This window comes from Lycium barbarum, chromosome 6, assembly GCF_019175385.1.
Source record: "Lycium barbarum isolate Lr01 chromosome 6, ASM1917538v2, whole genome shotgun sequence".
Taxonomy (NCBI): Eukaryota; Viridiplantae; Streptophyta; class Magnoliopsida; order Solanales; family Solanaceae; genus Lycium; species Lycium barbarum.
Window position 1 is genome coordinate 134,315,958 of NC_083342.1, and position 12,555 is coordinate 134,328,512.

The window sequence follows — 12,555 nt, forward strand, 5'->3', positions numbered from 1 at the left end:
TAAGAGTAGGTACATGTACATTTGGTGGCATGTATGAAATGAAGAAAATGAAGCAAGGTACATGTACATTTGGTGGCATGTATGAAATGAAGAAAATGAAGCAACACAAGTTTGATTTTAACTCTTGGTGTTGTCATTGATGACTTCATCGAGAGATTTACCATCTCTATAAATAGATGGTTAAGTTCTCAATTTGTGAAGAGATATCAACAAGAAGTGAAATGCAATCTCTCCCTCATTTCTATAAAGTTATTAGTTTGCTTCTCTTGTTTATTTCCAATCATATAGTTTTATAACACGTTATCAGCACGAGTCTCTAATCTTTTATTTGAGTTTAGCCCATATCGGTACTACCGTCTTTGTGTCATCCATGCCTTACAGAAAATCAAGGTATTGTCCTACCCATCTAAAATAATATACTTATGCAGAAGTTTTTGTTATTTAAGGGGTTGCAATTATAAATCATCCGGGAAACGGTTCACGACGGTGTATGTAATCAAGTATTGTTTGCAATTCTTCATAAGGTTTGGGTATCTAGTAAGTTATACTTGTATCTTATAATAAAAACAGTTTCCATCACAGGTAAAGTGATTTGAGCCTTTTTGCTTATTATTGTTGGTTTAATATTTTTAATTCACTTCTAATGTTACATGCTATGCTTATATATGCGTATATCGTGATTAATTTGGTACTTGTTTTTAGAATGATCCCAGAAGTGACATTCATACTTCACAAGTCTAAAGTATCACTAAATTTATTTATATTTATGGATCACGATCACTGGAAGTGATGATTCATATATAGGCCTCCATATTGTGATTTATATTGAAAATATGTTAGAGAAAAATCTCTACATTATATGCATATCTCGATTTGCTCCTGAAGTAGCAATATCTTAAAAGAAATTTTAAGCTATCACAATTTGATATGCTTAAGGCTTGCACGTTCAGATGATTGTGTTCCATTTTTGAAGAATGAGAACTTTTGATATAAGCTATAAATATAGATCCATTCCCTGAAGTGAATGTGATAATATGTAGTAAAGCCTATAAATATAAAACGTGCATTTGATTGTGAAAATATCATGATCCATCTCCAGAAGAGATAATTATTTATTTACAAGTATCATGACACTAGCAATGTCCAAATAATATCTGATTATGATAAATAAATTGAAGTCTCTTGAAGATGTTATATATGATAATACCATTCATCGTAGATCGTAATTGGTACGATCGGAATACTGTAGTAGACCTGAAGTTTACTATAATAAAAAATGGTTATCATATTGAGACTACAAATGATCGGAATATTAAATATCTTCAAGTTACTATGGGTAAGAAATACACAAGTGAAATGTTACCCGAGCATGATGAGATCACATATCACGATAAACCAGAAGTTTATTGATATACAATTTCATGCAATAGTAAACAGAAGTTTATTAAAAGAAATAGCACTCGTCATAGTAAACTTGAAGTTTATTGGTACAGATAATTTTATCAGTTGACAAGACCATTTTGATCGTCCTGATTTAAATCTGATGTGCTAATTGAGTATTAAAAACATATTGAAGAACTAGAAGATTCTTTAAGAATTTGTTTGTGTTGCTAGTTCTCATGATAAGTTGATTACACCAGCTAATGTTGGGACTGAATCCCCAAAATTCTGAAAAATATAAAAGGTGAATGTGGGCCCCTTCACCTGTAATGTAATGTCTTAAATAGATGCATCTATGAGACGGCCTCATGTATGTTTATTGTCAACTGGCAGTTTGACATTTACGAAGTTGCTTGCTCAAAATGATTGAGTTGGAAGCACAATTTTCAAAATATGTAATCAAGACAATCATCTTGATAATGCTGGTTTATATCTAAGTTGGGTTGGCATTAGATGCCTCCATAATACAGCCAAACCATTGCTTATGAGAACAGAGTTTCAGATGTTGGTCTGACATATGATATATTGCATACAACAACACTTGTGTGCTTCAGATCAATAAATTTTGATAAATTCTCCCCTCATATTTGGTTCAGGGTCAGGAACTAGATATTTCCATCTTTTAGCATTTGATGTGTGGTACATGATTAATGGATATACCATGATGCACACAGATGGATTTTCCTAAAGACAATGGGGATATATGTCACTAAAATAAATGGGAGAGAATAAGCAGCTAAGAAATATGTTGTGAATTATCATCAGTATGATCCTCAGATAATTCAAGTCAAATGCTGGAAGCATTTACTGACCCAACTATTTCATATTTCATCTGCAAAATGCTCCTAATGTCCCTGAAGGACAGAGTCTACAACATGCATGGAGCATGGTAAACCAATCGGTTCCAAATATAATAATCCTTGAAAAAAAGGGAGGAGCAAATGATCATAATAAGGAGGCAAAGTGCTCTTGAAGAGCCGACGACATAACACTTCATGAAACCTTATGCGAGGTTCAGGTACCTGAAAATAATGAAGTGATGAGATCTCAGTAAGTTATGTCGAATTGTGAACCGATACAACATGATATCTTGTCGACAATATTTTGATACAATATAGCGCGCAATATTGTATAAGGTTGTGAGGATTTTATTTCTACGTATCTTAAAGCATGTTGATGTAGAGATAATCACCAAGTAAAATGATGCATCTTGGTAAACGTAATGTTTATTGGGCCAGCAGTCCAAACATCAGAAAATGTACATTATTTATAATGACGGAAGTTGTCACAGCCTATATGGCTTACTTGACAAAATTTATATGAAAATTTCTGAAGGGTTCAAAATGCCTGAAGCATATACAAATTCTTGGGAAACTTGTTTATAATCCTTAAATGGATTAAATGAATCAAGGCTGATGTACTGAAATCGCCTTAATGAATATTTATTGACGAAGGGTACCAATAAGATCATGTTTACCCTTGTCTCTATATGATAATCAGAACCTTTCATATTATTATGCAAGTTGATGATTTGTATATTATTGGAGCTCTTGAAGAGTTTCCAAAAGCACTTGATTATATCTGCTGAAATGAGAAAATTGAAATGGTCCTGAAGTACCATATATTTGTGGAGTTGATGCATTTATATATCTTGCTATAACTACAGGCATGATATAATTTACTCCAACATGGAGTTATTGAAATAGATCAACTGCACATTGCAAATGAAAGCCCTGACATGAATGTATTTGTCCTAACCAATACTGTCAAGTGTTTTTGGACATACAGGGCATTCATCTGATCGACATAAGAATTCAATCCAGATGTTTTATCTATTTCCATGAAGGATTATTGTCATGACAGTCAAATCATAGAAAGACAACAAGAGATTATGAAGCAAGTCATGATGTACTTGTCCTAATTGCAACAGTATTATACGGCGATGATGCAACTCTATCTGAGAAAGGAAGATGCAGATCATCAACCAGTTCGTCAAATGATCATTTGACAGATCTGATAAAAGCTCTGTCAATCTCAAGATATGATAAGTTGGTATACAAGATTTGTTACATCATCGTCAAGAATTATGTGATGCTTTAATCAGGGGGAGCAAATACGCACTGTACTCTTTTTCCCTTGATCAAGGTTTTGTCTCATTTGGGTTTTCCTGGCAAGGTTTTTAATGAGGCAGCTCTCAAAGCGTATTATTAGATATGTGTACTCTTTTTCCTTCATTAGGACTTTTTCCCACGGGGTTTTTTCCTAATAAGGTTTTAACGAGGCACGTTATCTATTAATGGTTTAAAGCAATCTGGGCGCATGTGGTATAACCGCCTTAGTGAATATTTGTTAAAGGAAGGCTATACAAATGATGCAATTTGCCCATGTGTTTTTATAAAGAAAGTAATATCGGAGTTTGTTGTACTTGTTGTATATGTTGACGACATAAACCTTATTGGAACTCCTGCAGAGCTCAAAAAGGCAATTGATTATTTAAAGAAGGAATTTGAGATGAAAGATCTTGGAAAGACAAAATTATGCCTTGGTTTGCAAATTGAACATTTGACAAATGACATTTTTGTCCATCAATCTACCTATACAGAGAAAGTGTTGAAATGATTTTATATGGATGAAGCACATCCATTAAGTACTCCGATGGTTGTTCGATCACTTGATGCGAATAAAGATCAGTTCCGACCTCAAGAAAAGAATGAGGAAATTCTTGGTCCAGAAGTACCATATCTTAGTGCAATTGGTGCACTAATGTATCTTGCCAATACCACAAGGCCTGACATAGCATTTTCAGTTAATGTGTTAGCGAGACATAGTTGTGCTCCTACAAGGAGACACTGGAACGGAATTAAACACATATTGAGGTATTTAAAGGGGACTATCGATTTGGGCTTATTTTATTCTAGCAATTGCAGTCCTGATCTTGTTGGTTATGCCGATGCAGGGTATTTATCTGACCCACACAAAGCTAGATCTCAAACAGGCTATGTATTTATTTGTGGGGGCGCTGCCATACCTTGGCGATCTACAAAGCAGTCTATTGTGGCTACCTCATCAAATCATGCTGAGATAATAACTATTCATGAAGCGAGCCGTGAAGTTGTGTGGCTGAGGTCAATGATACATCTCATTCGATAAAAGTGTGGTTTGAAATGTGATAAAATACCCACAATCTTATATGAAGATAATGCAGCATGCATTGCCCAATTAAAAGGAGGATTCATAAAAGGAGATAGGACAAAGCACATTTCACCAAAGTTGTTCTTCACACACGAGCTCCAAAAGAATGGTGATATCAACGTGCAACTGATTCGTTCAAGTGATAATATGGCTAATTTGTTCACCAAGTCTCTACCAACTGCAACTTTCGAGAAGATGATGCACAAGATTGGAATGCGAAGACTCAAATATTTGGACTGAAGTTCTCATCAGGGAGAGTTAATACATGTTGTACTCTTTTTTCCATACAAGGTTTTGTCCCACTGGGTTTTTCTTGTAAGGTTTTTAATGAGGCAACTAAATGTATATTATTAGAAATATGTACTCTTTTTCCTTCACTAGAATTTTTCCCACTGGGTTTTTTCTAGTAAGGTTTTAACGAGGCATATTATCTATCAATGGACATCCAAGGGGGAGTGTTATAAAATATATATATATGAATGTCCATATAGTCTAGGTTTTCCACATGTCCTAAATAAGAGTAGGTACATGTACATTTGGTGGCATGTATGAAATGAAGAAAATGAAGCAAGGTACATGTACATTTGGTGGCATGTATGAAATGAAGAAAATGAAGCAACACAAGTTTGATTTTAACTCTTGGTGTTGTCATTGATGACTTCATCAAGAGATTTACCATCTCTATAAATAGATGGTTAAGTTCTCAATTTGTGAAGAGATATCAACAAGAAGTGAAATGCAATCTCTCCCTCATTTCTATAAAGTTATTAGTTTGCTTCTCTTGTTTATTTCCAATCATATAGTTTTATAACAGAAATATCTTTTTTCCTTCCCAATTATTTCCTGTTGTGAACCCACTTCACACTGCTTCGTTTTTTCTTTTTTTTTTCCAAAAAATTGTTTCAACTCACTCCGCTCTAATACATGAGCTTTAATCTGCCCTGTGTCGTTGCCATCTCTATGAGCCCGTTTGGATTGGCTTATAAGCTGCTTATAAGTTGCTTATAAGCTGTTTTCAGCTTTTTTGAGTGTTTGGCTAGCCAACTTAAAGTCATTTTGTGCTTAAAATAAGCTCAAAAAAATAATTGGGCTCATTTGACTTAGCTTATCTAAAACAGCTTATAAGCTAAAAACAACTTATAAGCTAAAAAAAATAAATTAGACTACTCCAACTTATTTTTTTTAGCTTATACGCTGTTTGCAGCTTATAGGCATAAGCTCATCCAAACAGACTCTATATGTGGCAATTAAATGAGGAAAAGGGGGAAAAAAGAGGGAATCTCTCAGATACGCACACAAGTGAAGGAGTAGAAGCCAAGAATTGATATGCTGAGTTTCTATCATTGACAGTACTGTCGAGAGTTGTATTGCACATGGTCCAGCTCCTTTTTCTGCTAGCTCTCATTTGTGGTCCTCTTTAGCAAATATGGTTGAGACTTGAGAGGGTCATCCCTTATTATGTACTACTACTGTTGTGAGTGGGTGGATAACCTTAGGAATCGGCAGGATCTTTTGGTTCGGAAACCAAATATTTTAAGATTATAATTCCATATACGACAAAGATAGATAGTACTATTATTTTATATTTTTTAAAAAGGTATCCTCTCAATTATTACTCGAAATATACATCAGAAATAAGAGACGGTACGAAGAAGCGGATTCAAGATTTAAAGTTTGTGGGTTCCCAGCTAGGAGTGTCTGTTGTTACTGGATTCTCAGCTCAAATTTTTTATATATATTTTAAGAGTTTCACATTATAAATACAAGATTCGAATAAAAGTTGTGGGTTTCCGCGAAATCACACCCAATGGTGTGAATCCGCCCCGATGGTACGACAGACTCCCATTCCATCAAACCTTAGTTAATATCAATAATTAAATCTGGGATAAGTATAATAAAAAATTTATATCGGGATTAGTATCCTAATTCCAGTAATTGAACGACCCAAACTGTTATAATTGGCAAACTATTAATGTGTCTTAAATATTAGAAATCACTTGACACTTACGTATCTCGCTGTTAGACCCTTGTGCATCTCACGAGTCAGTATTGTCAGTAGCAACTGACTTATATGTGTCAGGACTCATAAAGAAATTACTCCACATAGGAGGTATATAACTAGAGAAGATAAGTGCAAGAAGCATTGTGGTGGAATAAAATGATATATTAATTGGCAAGATGTAGTTGAAGTTTTGCATACTGAAATGCATATTATTAAAAAACAGGGGAACGGAGGCGATAAATACGAAACATTTACACTAATAAACATTTTTTATATTCACTTTCAAAATTAAAGAAAGTGTCAAAAAGGTTATAAGAGAGTGAAGTTTTGTCCTCTGTATTGTACATCTTCTTTTCTTGTCTTTTTTTTTTTTTTTGGGGGGGGGGGGGGGGTGTTAGTCTTTGGGCCGGGTTATCAAGTTAAACCTTGCACATTTTATTTTTTGTATATTTGGACTTCACATATTGTCCAAAACAATTCATGTTGCACAGAATAATTGGGAGTCGTCCGTTGCTCAGTTGCCATTTCCTACTGCCTACATCCACGTCCATAAATGATTTTTGAATATCTGTATGTTGTATTTTTTGGGTAACAATTTCGACCAGTTTGAGCAATTAATACATGAAATACGGTAAAAACTAACTCATATCAGGTGTTTATATCCAATCATACTGAATTTTAAGGTTAAGTCATAAATCAAGGTGAGAACGAGCATTAGTTAACTACTCCCTTTCGTCTCAAAATAAGTGTCACCTTAGCAAATAGAATTGTGCCAAAATAAATGTTGTTTACCCCGAAATTGGGAAACCAATTGAATTTGTACGCGGGTATAGGATATGTGCTTGGATCTTGATATATATATTGATAGCGGAAAATAAGCGTGTGAGTATTTGGTAATAAAACGGCTAGTAACGGTGATTTGCTTAATTTGCTACGGACATGAACGTTTAGAAGCCATGTTGAATACTTAATGGAAGAAACACAAAGTAAATGGAAACAAACGACCTTGGCCGGATCAGATATTGAGAGAAAGATTGCATATATATTTTTCTATTACAAGTGTTCTTGGAAAATGAAGAAGCCAACCCCCTTAAAGGAAGGGGACATGCCCTATTTATAGTGGCACTCCCATGGTTCTCATACAATATGAGTTAATAAAATAGTAATAAAAAGGACTGCTCTGCACGGATTTGGTGGGATTAGACTGACGGCGCCGTCTGACACGCGCATGGTAGGTAGTTGACCATGACTGGACGTTACTGGCGCGTGGCCCGTCTGCAACGGCCATACGGACAAACGGTCACTCGGGCTAGCGGTCATGCGGACCAACGACCATGAAAGCCCGAGTCCTCGGGCTTGGCCGTTTCAACGATGCAGAGGGCAGATCAGTCGGTGCCCTTGCTCAGCTTCGGCCCAGGCACTGTTTCGGTCAAGGGCGAGTAGCCTCGGGCGCATCATTGTTCCTTCCTCCGGTTCCCGTTCCACCGGTTTGGCTCACATCCGGTTTTTACCGTATACAGATAGCCCCACACTTCCCGGATCTGCGATCTGTCGGAGTAACGGGAAGTGGATAATTCCCGAAAACCGGTGGTTCCGGCAGCTCGTCGTTACCTTCTTATTTCTTCGTTTTGAATGTTTGCCATTATTTTCGTCATGATCGTTGGTCCGTTTTAGGACAGGTCAACTCATAGTCGTTAATTCACCGTGCCCGTGGGACTTATCCGATGCTTCATAAGTTCAGATGTCTCCGAATTACGATAGGCATTTTCTTTAGGGTCGGTATTTTTTCAACCTTGGCAAAGTTTTTGATGTAGCAGTCCCCGTTTTGGGGGAATTTGCTGAGCTTTGGCTTGGGTCATTGTGACCTTGTCGCCTTTATCGAATTTCGGGCACAATCCTCGATATAGAGTATGTGAGTGGGGCAGTGCCGGAATACGGCGGTTACCATCGAGGCGAAGTCCTTTTAACAGAAAGACACCTAATATTTTGTTATACCAGCTTTTGGTAACTTTGCGTTTGCAAAATGCTTGTACATATGAGAATTTTAATTCTTCCTTCCTTAGCCGTAGCAAATGAAAAATGGGACACGATTCATTATGATCGTTTGGTCCTTACATCGGAGGCTGTGGTCGGGCCTTAGTTTTGCCGTAGCAAATGTTGAATGGGACACGATTCATTATGATCGTTTAGTCCTTACATCGGAGGCTGTGGCCGGGCCTTAGTTTTGCCGTAGCAAATGCTAAACGGGACACGATTCATTATGATCTTTTGGTCTTTTCATCGACACCGAATGCAGAAGGTCCGGTTTTGGTTTTGCCGTAGCAAATATTGGGAGGACACGATTCATTTTGATCGTTTGGCCCTTACACCGAAACCTAGTGCAGAAGGTCCGGTCTTGATTTGTTGAGCTCCTCCGTTTTCCATTAACCGGGGTACACCTCGACGTGGGTATAAGTCCCCTAGTGCTTATCCGAGCTGCAAGATCAGGCGAGCGCTATCAAGTCCCCACTCGTAGGCCGTGACCCCGAGTTCCCGACCGTTTGTCCTTATTTTTGTTAAGTAACACGTTGTACTTGTTGCCTCATTAAAAACCTTGTCGAAAAACCCATTTTGGGACAAAACCGTACTAAGGAAAAGAGTGCAACACGCGTTTTCAGACCTAGATCCTAACTTTATCCGGTACTTGACTTCCTGCAAAAAGAAAAAGGTTAAACATGAGGTGTCCATACCTGAGCAGTAATATCCCTTCAAATGAGCCACGTTCCGGTTGTTGCACAATCGCTGCCCGTCCACGGATTCCAGCTGACACGATCCTTTGCCCGTTACCTCGGTTATTTTGTACGGTCTTTCCCAGTTCGGACCCAGTTTTCCTCCGTTGGGATTCTTGGTGCTCAAGGTATCTTTTCGAAGCACCAAGTCCCCAACTTAGAAATGTCAAAAATTGGCTCTCCGATTGTAGTACCTTTCCATTCTCTGTTTCTGGGTTGCAATGCGGACCAACGCGTTTTCACGAAGTTCATCTGTGAGATCGAGTTTCACAGCCGTGGCCTCCTCGTTTGACTCCTCGGTGGTATACCTGAACCGGGGACTCGGCCCATTTATCACCCCCGCCCGGAGAAATGACTCGGGCCATCCCTTGATTTTTCCGACCTGAAGCTTGGTTTTCGAGAGTATGACCGATACCTTTCCCTCGATGGTCCGGCCTCCGGTTCGTAATTCTTTCATGATCTCTCCGAGCTTTTGTTCATTTTTACGGGCCCCGGGGAAGCTCGAGTTGGTCATCCTCTATCCGAATTTTTGACTCGTATCGGTTATGGACATCCGCCCAGGTTACAGCCTCGTATTCCAGCAAACTTTCCTTTAATTTGAATGAAGCCGTCAAGCTCTGAACATTGAGCCCCTTTGTGAAAGCTTGTGCGGCCCATTCCTCCGGAACCGGGGGGAGCTCCATTCGTTCCCTTTGGAACCGGTTGACAAATTCATGCAATAGCTCCTTGTCTCTTTGGGCTATACGGAAAATATCCGCCTTTCGAGCCTGCACCTTTTTGGCTCCGGCATGTGCTTTTATGAAGGCATCAGCGAGCATTTCGAAAGAAGTGATTGAATGCTCGGGCAGATGATCGTACCAAGTCAATGCTCCTTTTGACAGAGTTTCCCCAAACTTTTTCAGCAACACGGATTCGATTTCATCATCTTCCATATCATTGCCTTTTATAGCACAGGCGTATGAGGTCACGTGTTCGTGAGGGTCCGTTGTGCCGTCATATTTTTGGATATCCGGCATTTTGAACCTCTTCGAGATCAATTTCGGAGCTGCACTCGGAGGAAAAGACCTTTGGATGTACCTCTTTGAATCCGGCCCTTTCAAAATAGGCGGAGCCCCCGGGATTTGATCCACCCGAGAGTTGTATGTCTCCACCCTTTTTACGGTCGAGTCCACCCGCTTCGCCAACATTTCGAGCATTCTCAGAACCTCGGTGGATGGACCAACTCCGGAGCCATTGCTTTTAACCATCCGTGTCTCATCTCCTCTGGGTTCAGCAACACTCTTCGCCTTTTCCGGGGTCGTTTTACCTCTTCCGTTTTGCAGTTGGGCTATTGCGATTCCCCGTTCGGCAATCGCCGCTCTCTGTTCCTGCAACATTTCAAAAATTAAACGCAAGTCAATATTATCATTCGGGGTATCTGATAACGTCCAAATACACTCGTCAAAGAGAAAGTGTACACGGTCGTATGCAATATATTTACCCAACTATGAGTCGGGGTCGATCCCCCAGGGAACAATGTGCTAGGCGATTAAGAAAGTAAGGAACTTTCACCAACTACGCTAAAGCCAAACGATAGGTAATATTTTGGTTTTTGAGAAAATTATGACTAATGCGGAAATGTAAACTAACCTAGAAAGCAAGTAAAATGATCAATGGCCACAAGTTTGGATAATAGGAAATTACACTCAAGTAACGATCCAACGTATTTTATGATTTTACAACTAAGAGCGGATTTGTGTTGATAGATAATGATATCTAAAATCTCATTGAAAGTCTTCCAACCAAATCAATGAATTTCACTCTAAGCTTTTCCAAGCCTTAGAGTGTGATATTAGGTACAATCAATTTAACCTCAAGTAACTATCCTCTTCCGAGCTCAAGTTATTAGATGAGTTTAATGACCCAAATTCTTGTTAATTAATCTTTCCCAACCTAGATTTCCTCTTCCAAGCTCAATCTAAGTAAATGGGTGAGTCCTAGGGTTAGCTACTCCCTTTGGAAACATTCAAGAATGAGATTAATTAAATCAACAAAGACCCACTTCAATAGCAATAAAAATCATTCAATACATAAGCAAAACAAGAGTTTCAATCGAAACTTTAAGCAAGAATAGTTTCACAATCAAGATTCAAGTAATGGAATAAATACTACACACTTAGATATGCAATACAAAACAAGGAATTGAAGAAAGGATTAAGAAATATCTCATTGAAGTGCTTCCAATCTTCTCCTCCAATATTGTAGAAAAACCCTAGCCTCCAAAACTTGCAAAATGACCAAAGATGGAAAATGTTTTGCCCTAGCCTCTCTTTTGTAGCTCCCCCCAATTTTTCCAAGTCCAAAAAATGTCAAAATCTGCCCCCATATTTCTGTTTTTGCAATTCTGCCCGTTTTTGCAAAACTGTCCACTTTTGACAGTTTTGCAAAACTGTCCAGTTTTGACAATTTTGCAAAAATGTCCAGTTTGACCTCTTTTTGACTTTCTTTTCACTTGGTATCTTCCGATCACTCATTTCAGCTACTTGGCTTGTTTTGCTCTATTTTGTTCCATTTTAGTCCATTTTGATCCATTTTGCTCTTTTATGCTCTCCGGGCATCTTTTCCTACAAAACAACATAAAAACACAAAAAGTAACAACAAAAGTGCTTAAGGAGTCACAAAAGCTTAAGGAATTAGCGTCGAATATCGCGTAATTTCACGACTCATCAACACCCCCAACTTAAAGTCTTTGCTTGTCCTCAAGCAAACTAAAACAAAAATCTCAATGAGGATCCATTTTAAGCACAAAAACATGACTTTGGTTGGTACCAACAATTAGGCTACAAGCATGTGAAGCTTCAACCAAATAACTCCCTCATTCAAAATACAATTTCAAGAATGCAATAAAGATATAAAACTATCAAGCAACAACACTCAAGTCTCAATAAGTGACTCAAAACTACTAGCTTACTAGATATGCTCAGTTGACTCAACTTTGGATTTTTCAACATCACCAATCTATCGTAATCCATATGCCCTCACAAGAAAGAAAGTCCCAAAATCACTGTATTCACAACAACAACACAAGGGACAATTACACAAAGTCACTCACACTCAACAAAAAAAATTCTAGTGCTAACAAATATCACACCATAAGCTTGCCCTTATTTTCAA